The sequence below is a fragment of the Cavia porcellus genome, unplaced genomic scaffold, assembly GCF_034190915.1.
Source record: "Cavia porcellus strain 051 isolate PalLab524CR breed Dunkin Hartley unplaced genomic scaffold, mCavPor4.1 scaffold_1, whole genome shotgun sequence".
Taxonomy (NCBI): domain Eukaryota; kingdom Metazoa; phylum Chordata; class Mammalia; order Rodentia; family Caviidae; genus Cavia; species Cavia porcellus.
Genome location: NW_026947484.1, coordinates 113,003,618 through 113,014,301, shown reverse-complemented (window position 1 = coordinate 113,014,301; position 10,684 = coordinate 113,003,618). Strand labels below are relative to the sequence as shown.

General features: G+C 38.4%; 1 pseudogene; it reads left to right on the top strand.

The window, feature by feature from the left end:
* Positions 1 to 6,804: 6,804 nt before the first annotated feature.
* On the top strand, positions 6,805 to 7,746 carry LOC100717704 (nucleoside diphosphate kinase B-like; annotated as a pseudogene).
* The last annotated feature ends 2,938 nt before the right edge of the window (positions 7,747 to 10,684 follow it).

Sequence of the window (10,684 nt, the reverse complement as noted above, 5' to 3'; positions counted from 1 at the left end):
CCCATCAACCCCCCCCCCCCGCCACCCCCACCCCCACCCCGCCCCCCACCACCCCCACTCCCCGCCACCCCTCCATCACCCCCTCGCTCCCCCACCCCTCCTCACCCCTCCATCCCCCCTCACTCCCCCACCCCTCCACCCCTCCCACACCCGTCACCCCTCTATCCCCCCTCCCCCACCTCCCTACCCCTACCCTCGCTGGAGTCTGGATCTCTCCAGGGGACACGTGGCTTGGGGGCATATATAAATAGCCTAAGCTTAGGATAGTGCCCTAGGGCCATTAGAGATGCACAGGTATTTCATTGGCACAAGTTTGGCGCCAGAGGTAGATCCTTAAGGGTGGGGGGAGATAGAGTTACAAGTAAATCTCTAGGTAGGAGGAGGTAGGAGCTTCCTGGTTGGGGCTGAGGCTTTTTCTGGCTACAGTGTCAGGTCTGGGCCAACACCCTTTCACTTACATTATGTGGGCTTTTTATTCTCAAAAAGTCATACAAATTCTTAATTTTAATAAAGTCATTTTAACCATTTATTTCTTTTAGAAAATGTATTTATGGCAGGATATTTTTAAAATCTTTGCTTAACCTGATCTTAAAAGTTACCAGTTTAAGTTTTAGGTTAGGTCTGTGATTCATCTTGAGTTAATTTTTACACATGAATCATATTTTAAAATTTTTGTCTATGGATATTCATCTTTTCTAGTATCATTGATTATACTTTCTCCACTAAGCAGCCTTTGCGTGTTTGCTAAAAATTAATTGGCAATGTATTCGAGGAGCTATTTCTGGACGTTGTTATTTTTTTCACTGATTTGTCTATCCCAATGCTAATATGACAGTGTCTAGATTACAAGTTTCCATGCTGGTTATGTCACAGACTATTTCCCAGCTTATGAATTGGTTTTCTTTGAATTGAACCCCCATCCATTGCCCACCAAGCTGCAGTGGAGTGCTGGGGAATTTTTCTTGCAGAGTACAAAGCATGGCTGCTAAGGACTAAATCTCTATGTGGGCCAAGGACAGGGAACCTTCATTAATATTTGACACGGTTACACAAGTACTGACTCTATCCTGAAAACACTCCACTCTTCTCTCTGCAGCTTCTTCAGTAAATTTTTGCACATCTTTCGAGCATTCAAATTTGATTACATAATTTTCTTCTAAAAATCTATTAATCATTTTGCATTGTCCTTAGTATAAAATCCAAGTTATTTGCCCACTGAGATCTGTCTTTCATTTCTGCTTCTAGTTTCATTTCTTGCAGCTCTTTGTGCTTTCATTTGCATATTGTACTCTACCCATGTGAATTACTTACTGCTCCCCAATCATGGCTTACTTGCCCCTACTTCTTACACATCTTTCATGTTTCTCCCTCTGCAAAGAATAACCCCTGCCACACACATACCCCCAGCTAGTTTTTACATCTTTTAGGTCTCAATTTAGATATATCAGTTCAGCTCAACAAACACTTTTAAAATAACTCATATGAGCTAAGAACTGTATTATAAGTAAGCAACATGTCACAAACAAGACTAGTAGGCTTTTGTTCTCATGTAGTTTATAATCTGTAGAAGAAAGTGGGCATTAAAAAAAGTAGGTATAGTAAAATTCACATGTATAATCTTGTAGACACAGTAATGAAATTCTTATTATACAAAGCCAACTATCATATATTTGGCCATTAATCCTATCCTCTGCTCAAATTTAGTGGGCTAAAGCTCTCCTCATGGGTGAGGAAAAGTCAAGAAAAATGGAGGAAATGAGATTCTGCATTTCTAGAGGTCTCCCAACCCAAGCTTCTTGGAGTAAGCAGATGAAATGGATGTAAAGAAACCTGATTCCTGGAATGAATCTCCCAATACTGCTGGTTCCAGATAGTCACAGACCTAGAATCACCGCCAGCATATTTAAACTAGTGAAGTACTGGCAGACTGCTCTAAACTCTAGCAGAGGCCACAAGTTCAAAGCCAGCCTGAACTACATAGTGAAGCCCTGTCTCCAAACAAAACAAAACAAAAGACAGAAAATTAGTTGGCTATAAACCCATGTGTCTGCTTTCATGCTAATACAATGCCGCTCTGATTAATACAACTTTCTTTCTTTTTTTTCATCTTTCCATTACGTTTTGATGTCAAGTGCTATAATACCTCCAGCTTTGCTTTTTGGATTACTTTTTGTTTTCCTCTCAAGATATCCTTGATTATTCAGGATTTTTTTATGGTTCCAGATAAATTTTAGGATTTTTTTTTCTAGTTTTGTGAAAAATGGCAGTGATATTTTTAATAGAGATTATAGTGAATCTGAGGAATTACTTCAGGTAGTTTGGATATTTTAATAATAATGATTCTTCCAGTCCGTAAACATGGGATGTGTTTAAAATTTTAAAATCTTGATGAAAGAGGACACAAAGAAGTAAACACATCCCATGTTTATGGACTGGAAGAACAATATTGTTAAAATATCCAAACCATCCAAAGGTGATCCTCTTGTTTCCTGCATTACACATATGTACCACTATGCCTGGTTCCTGATTTTCTACAGAAGTACTAAAAGCACTTATTGGCACATTCAGAAGAGTTATGAAAACTCACCAGTTACAATAAAAATCAACTGAAAATGAGTTAAACATTTAAAAGTAAGAAGTGAAATCATTAAACCAGTATAAGAAAGCTTACAGAAAACATTTCAAGACATTGGAACAGGCAAGGGCTTTTTGGATAAGATCCCAAAAGCAGGGCTGGGGATTTATCTCAGCAGCATAAGTGCCTGCCTGGCAAGCACAAGGTCGTGAGTTCGATCCCTGGTGCCAACCCCCCCCCCCCAAAAAAAAAAGATCCCAAAAGCATAGGAAGCAAAGGCATAAGTAGACAAATGGGACTACATCAAACAGAAGCTTCTGCCCCGGAAAGGAAACAATTACTAGAATGAACAGACACATACAGAATGGGAGAAAACATTTGCCAACTATCCATCAAACAGTCAGTTAATATCCAGAATACATAGGGAAATCCACAAACTCGGTAACAATCAAAACAAAACAAAATAAAACAAAACAAAACCTGACTCAAAAATAGGCAATAGGTTGAGCACACCTGTAACCCTAGCACTCAAGAGACTGAAGCAGGAGGATTGCCATGAGTTCAAGGTCAGCTCGGGCTACAAAGTAAGTTCAAGCTAGCCTGAACTGCATAGTGAAACCCTGTCTCAAAAAGACAAAACAAAACAAAAAACAAAAAAAGACAATAGATACTAAGAGATATCTTTGGAAAAAAAGTATACAAATGGTTAATAAGTATATAAAAATAATCAAGATTATTAATTATCAGAAAACTAGTGTGATACATATAATATCACTTTACTACAGTAAGAAATGATATTATTGAAAAAATTAGGAATAATAAGTGCTACTAAGAATATGATAAAAGAAAACTCTTGCACATTACTTGTGGGAATATAAATTAGTATAGCTATAATGGAAAACAGTATAGAAGTACCTCAAAAAATTAAAAATAGAACTACCACATGATCTAGAAATCTCACCACTAGTTATATAGCCAAAGAAGATGAAATCAGTATGTTTACTGCAATCCTACTCACAATAGGAAGAAACAGAAACAACTTTATTACTCATTAATCCATCATAGATTTAAAAACCTATACACAATGGAATATTATTCAGCCATAAAAAGAATGAAGTTTCTGCCATTTACCAAAACACAGAACTGGATAGCATTATAATGAAATAATTCAGGCACAGAAAGATAAGGGCAACACGAATTCACTCACATGCTGAATCCAAAAAAGTTGATCCCATAGGAGTTGAGAGTAGAATGATGGTTACCAGAGGCAGGGGAGAGCAGAATGGGGGAGGGATGGAGAAAGGTTAATGACTGGGTACAAAGTTACAGGCAGACAGAAATAAGTTTTGGTGTGCTAGTGTGTAGTAAGGTGATTATAGATAATAGTAATTATCTTTCAAAAAGCTAGAAGAAAAGATTTTGAATGTTTTTAACACAATGAAATGATAAACCGAGGAGATATATATTCAGCCTGATTTATACATCACACAATGCACACATGTATCAAAATTTCACATGATACTCTATTAATATGTATTGTTCTAACATAACAGTTAAAATAAATGTGAAGAAAGGAAGACAGAAGGAAGGAAGGCAAGGTATAGGGGAAGAAAGCAGAGAGGGAAAGTAAAAGAACACATGAAGAAGGGGCTGGGGATTTAGCTCAGCGGCATAGGCGCCTGCCTTGCAAGCAGGCAGTCGTGAGTTCGATCACTGGTACCGATAAAAATGAAAAAGACACACACACACACACACACACACACACACAAAGAACACATGAAGAGTTTACGGAACCCCCTGCTTGCACCTGTGGATAGCCAGACTGCTTCTCCATGAAGTTTCAGGTGTTTCACAGCTCATTGTTGAGAAGCAGTATGAACTACCCTGAGCATATTTCACTAGCCGAATCTGAGATGGAGGAGCTGGTTAAAATTATTTAGCTCAGTGCTGCTGCAGAAAGATAGTAGAAGGATACCTGGGGGAAAGTAAAGAACATGTTTAAATGTTCAAAGCAGGAGTTTGGTCCTGATAGGTCCTTCCTCTCTGAAGATACAGCTAGCTGCATTACTTTTATAGATTGTTGGGACAATGATCAATAATTAGAACTGATTCCAGGCAGATTTTAAAGGATATTAATTTGTCTCTGCTTTCTCACCCTATTGTTCTTGGATATTAATGTCCCTTCTCTTCAGGCTTGCCCATTGTCACCTTTGATGCATCAGAATTCCTTGCTGAAACCACCCAACAAGTCTGATCACTTTTGTTTCCATCAAAAGTCACCGAAATTATATAACCTTTTCTCTAGTCTTCCTTTCCTCTCATTGCTGGAAAGTCATCCTAAATTGTCAGTGCCTCCTTGCCACTTTGAGATGCCTCTATGATCTGCATGGGATTTTGTAGGAGAATCTGGAAGACAAAATGCTTTAAGAGAAATTATGATAGGACTGAGTGTCAGAAACTCCCACCTCAAGTTCACATTAATTGTAAAACTTTGGGAAAGGTTCTTAATTGATGGGAATACCAATGTATTAATTTGGCAAATGGAAGAAAGACTCATTTATTTCATGGGATAAGAATAAAATGTAATGAGAGCCATATGAAATTCACTAATAAACTATTCAACATTGAAAAAAACTAACAACCCAGTGAAGTTTGGGTTACTGCAATGTTCTATATTCTTCAGGAACTTAGCTCAATTAAAATAGCCTAATTAGAGTATCAGTTGATGAAAGTAAAGCTTGATGTACTTTTAGAACTTAGATGATCTCAAAGTAACAACTTCATAAGGCAACTACTCAGTTTACAAAACCCAGTATACCAAAACTGAGTTAGGGGAATTTCTAAAATTGTCAGGCAGCATTTGTATCTCATTGCTGCTGATATCCCAAGATATCACTGGTTGAAAAGTGCCCTATTATTTTAGGAATCCCCATGAAAAGAAAAAAATGCCAATTACAAACTGTAGTTTGTAACACAATTTGATTTCAGAGATGTTATATTTTTGAAAAGTGTTATAGGGCGGGGGGTGTAGCTTAGTGGTACAGCATTTGCCTAGCACATGCAAGGTACTAGGTTTGATGTCTATCAAAATATGTGTTATAGAATGCTGAAATATGGATTGTAAAATATTTAATTTTGGTAGTTTATATACTGTTGTATCACTGTTATTCCTAACAGTTATTCCTCTTTCTGTAAAAGCAGACTAATGTTTCAACTTCCCCTGACAGGTTCATGTTCGTGGCAGAGCACAGCCTGTTGTCAAAGTTTTATGATGCCATCTGTTAAGATCATATTTGTCTAATTCTTTGCTCATCAAGCAAGTAATTTTGTGTTCTACAGGGAGAGAATATCTTGACCAGTCTGCTTGAGTATTCCATTATGCTTGGCAGTCAAAACTTTTATTGTACTAATACTAGCATGTGATTTATCCATTAGTCTCTTATAAATTTTATCTACCTGAGCTTGCTTAACTCTAGTTAAACTGTTTTCAACCTGGAAACCTAAGAGCCAGATCCTGGAAGAAAATAACTCTACTGCATTATTATCATAGGAATGTTAGTCAGGCTCTATTATTGTAATAAAATACTTGATACAATCAGTTTTTTTAACAAAAGAAAAAAGTTTATTTTGGCTCAGAGTTTCCATCCCAGGTGATTTGGCCTGGTTGCTTTTGGGTCAGTGGCAAGGCAGCACCTCAGGTGGGGGAGTGGGTGGTAGAAGAAAGCTGGTCTTTTTATACCCAGGATACTAAAAGAGAGAGTGAGAGTAGGGAAGATACTAAACTCTTTAGTTTCCTCTTGAAAGGTACAACAAGGTGATTTGAAAAATCCCTCACTAGGCCTCAGTTCTTAAAAGTTGCCATCGCGTCCCCATAGCATCAATCACTGGGGCTTTGTGGGGACATTTCCAATTCAAACCATAACACCAGGTGAAACACTAGTTGAACAATAAGCTGATCTCTTTCTTTGTCAACTTTAAAACACAAATGGAACTTTTTATGAGCATGTGACTTTTGACTTGCTTTACCACAAAATATTGGAGAGATGAATGTATTCTTTCACATCTTCCAAGGCTCAAAACACTGTAACACCGAGGCATTTCAGTGCTTTTTTCTAGTCTGAGTGGAAAGTACTAAGTTCATCAGGAGAGACACACCACAGAAATTCTGAAAGTGAAGTAACCAGGCAATCAGAAATGAACCTGATGGAGAGTTTATAAAAGAAGTTATGATGGCCTACAACAGCAATAACACATCTATGGCACTTATGCTGCATCGGGGATGCAGAGCTCTCTGCATCAGCATGGGAGCAAGTTGCCTCAGCCAAGGTTTGACCAATCATCAGCATACACACAACAGCAGAGATCACTGTGCCAAAGGACATTAAATGCAAACTTTCATCTTTCAGGAAAGAACTGTTTGTATCATTCAAACCTCTGTTGTGTTTTTCTTTCAAGACAGAAGATGTTAATGTATGAGTTGTTTTTCCAAAACTAAGGGCCTCGGTTTCAGCTTTAACTGCAGTGTTGGCACTTTGCGATAAATACCTCCTAGGTTCTGGATTACACTTTGGGTACTCATTCAGTCTCTAACAGGTTCGCCATTACTGTCCTAGAAAAAAGTGAAATGGAGGTTCACGTGGCCTCCCCAGGCCTGGCCACGCCGGCGGGGCTGGGTCCACGCAGCCGCGCGCCCTGACTGCGCCTCTCAGTGCCCAGCAGCTTTGCCAAGCTGGAGCGCGCGTTCATTGCCATCAAGCCCTTCTGCGTGCAGCCTAGTGTGCGAGACCATCAAGCGGTTTGAGCAGAAGGGCTTTGCCTGGTGGCCATGAAGTTCATCCAGGCCTCGGAGGAGCACCTGAAGCAGCACTTCAGCGACCTGAAGGTGCGGCCCTTCTGCCCGGTCTGGTGCAGTCAGTATGTGCACTCGGGGCCGTGGCCAGGGTCTAGGAGGGGCTGAACGTGGTAAGGCGGGCCAAGCGGTGCTGGGTGAGGCCAACCCTGAGGACTCCAAGCTAGGCGCCATCCGCGGAGACTTGTGCATTCAGTCGGCAGGAACATTGTCCACTGCAGTGACTCACTCGGTGAAGAGCTGAAAAGGAGATCAGCCTGTGGTTTAAGCCTGAGGAGCTGGTGACTACAGGTGCAGTGCTTACAACTGGATCTATGAATAGAGGCACTTATCAAGGCGGGGCGGTTCTGCTTTGGTTCCCAGTAAAGCTGGAGGTGGAGTGCAAAAAAGTGAAATGGATATAAAAATATGTTATATGATGTTAGCTTATTTTTTTTTTTTGATCCATGTTTCCTTTTGTTTATTTTTGTGACATGTAGGCTCTCTATGCTGCCAGGTTGGCCTCAAGCTCAAGATCCTTCTGCCTCAGCCTCCCAAGTATGCTAGGGTTGGTTATACACATGCACTTGCCAGGTAGGTGCTTTATGCCACTGAGCTAAATTCTCAGCTACACATGACTGTTTCCTAAACCTTTTTTTACAAGGGTTACAACTACCATTCTTTTTCTTCTTTTGATATATTTAGAAAACTAAAGTAAATAATATTTAATAGTGACTTAATAATCATTTCCGAGATTTAATTTCATTTACAATTAAAGATTTTTTTAAACTAAAGATTTCTAATTTAGCCTAATTATTGTCATGTAGTTAAAGGCACACATTTGTATAATTAAATATCTCAATTTTTTAATTACAAAGAAAATAAATACATATAATTTAATACATTGCCTCACCATTTCACATTCCTTTTCTTTATTACAGCACATGGGATAGCTGAAATTACAGATGCCTTTTTTCCTTTGAAGGATCTCAACCAAATATTACAGAACATCTGGAATCTATCATTGGAAAAAATAAACAACAGAGGCATTTCTCAAGTTTGATGTGTGTGGAAGTTCAATAATGGTCTAGGCAGGAGAATGCTAGCTGTTTAGTTGCAAAGAATTTGCAGGCAGTGGCAGTTACCTATAGCTTGTTATTAATTCCTTGGTTTTGTATGCACAGTTGCTTGATTTTGTCAATTTTCTATAGTTCATGACACTCAGTGACTATTTTCTTTCCTTTTCTTTTCTTTTCTTTTCTTTTCTTTTCTTTTCTTTTCTTCTCTTTAGTACTGAATCTGTTGTGCCAGGATGAGTCACTCTACTGACCTTGTCCTTTCCAGTGCCACCAGTGAACTTGTACAATTAATGGACACACTTATCTTTCATGATATCTTTGCTACATTTATTCAAGATGCACAGAATGCTCATCAGTCTCATTTTCTTTTCCTGCAGTGCATAAAGTATACTATTATTTCCCAGCCTTCCCCTGAAGTTAAGTGGGACCACATGACTAGCGTGCTGACTAGTGAAAAAGGAGAAATGTTATGCTAACATATGATGAAAGGATTTTAGGCCTCTCAATAACTACTCCAAGGCATCTGCTCCCTTTCCAACTGACTGCAGTGGAGTAAGACAAGAACAAGAAATGAAACTGTGTTAAGCCACTGAGATCTGGGACTGTTATAGCAGTAAATTACTATGAATATATCTATGCCTTCTGCTGTGTTACTCTTGCCTGACTGTTTACCCCTTCGTTCCTTTATTTTCTTGTACTTCTCTATTCACTTCTTGAACAGTTTAGGGTAATCATGATTCCCTATTACATTGTTTTGAAGCCTTATAATGATTGCAGTTGTAATGTGTTTGTCCTGGTTCTTTTATTTTATTATCTGTGATGGTATGAACAGCTAATTTGAGGGAAATAAGTCATTATAATAGCCAGTGCTGATCTAATATCATCTTTCTCTGAAGTCCTACCATGCTCTTGCTCTCTTGTTTCCATTGGCTCTGCATGTTGTGCCTTATTGGATTATATTATGTGTGAAAGTATAAACAAATTTCCTATGGAAAATGAGATAATGTAGTAGCCTTTCTTTGTTTTCTGTTATTTGTTCCTGAAAACCCTGTAATACTCTCATTCTCTTGAATGTTTTTATACTATTTTGTTATGTTTGATACTATTGTATATGAAGTTATACTCAACTATTTCAAAGAAAGAGACATCATGGTAGTTACTGTTAATTATGGGTTGTCTTCTGGTGAAATACTGTTTTGCTTACATTGTTCTGTTCTGATCTGCTCTGTTAGGTCCTGTTTTGTCATATCTCTTTAAAATAAAAAAATAAAAAAAAAAAAAAAAGAAAAGTTCCGGGGCCCAAAATTTTCTTTTTCTGCTGTGTTCCATAAATAACCTCACACATGTTCACGGTTTCATCTACTTCTGATATGCTGTAGCAGGTTAATAAATATATTCTAAATATTAGATATAATGTTTATTAAATATGTGTATGCTAAATTGTTATGGTTTGTATCTGGATGTCCCCCAAACCCTCATGTACTCATAGGTGGGACTTTTCAGAGCTGGTTGGATCTAGGGTGTGTGAATGTGAATTAAAGATGTGTCATACTGGGATTAAGGGTGTGATAATTAAATTAGTTCACAGATTGGTTTAGCTTTATTTTGGGTGTGGATGGCACCACCCAAAAAGCTTATAGCCTGGTTTGGATAAAAGAGAAAGGGAGGTTTGCTACTTGCTGCCTCTTGCCTGCCTTGCCATGGACTGTTTCTCCGCTGTGACACCCTCTGCCATGCTATGCTGCCTCTGAGCCAGCTGACTATGGACAGAAACCTCTACAAACTGTGAGCTAATGAAACCTGTCCTTAAGGAGCTAGGGGTTTAGCTCAGCACAAGGTCATGAGTTTGATCTCTGGTTAAAAAAAAACAAAACAAAACACCTTTCCTTTAATGCTGAGTGTCAGAAATTTTGTGCTAGCAACCAGAAAAGTAATAAAGACATAAATCTATTTTGTATCATGTTTTAACGATGATTTCAAGGTATTTTTATCTATTTTATCTCTTCCATTCCCTGCTAAGTTGAAAGTTTATGTATATTTTATCTAGTTCTCTCACTGAACTATAAACTTCTCATTTATTCTATACTTTATTGAGTATCTGCAAGACACTGTCTTGTCTTTTTTCTGGTGGTGTGTGTTCCAACATCTTGCATAGTGTAAGCAAACAGAATGTTGCTTGAATTGATTGGAATTATTTACTGC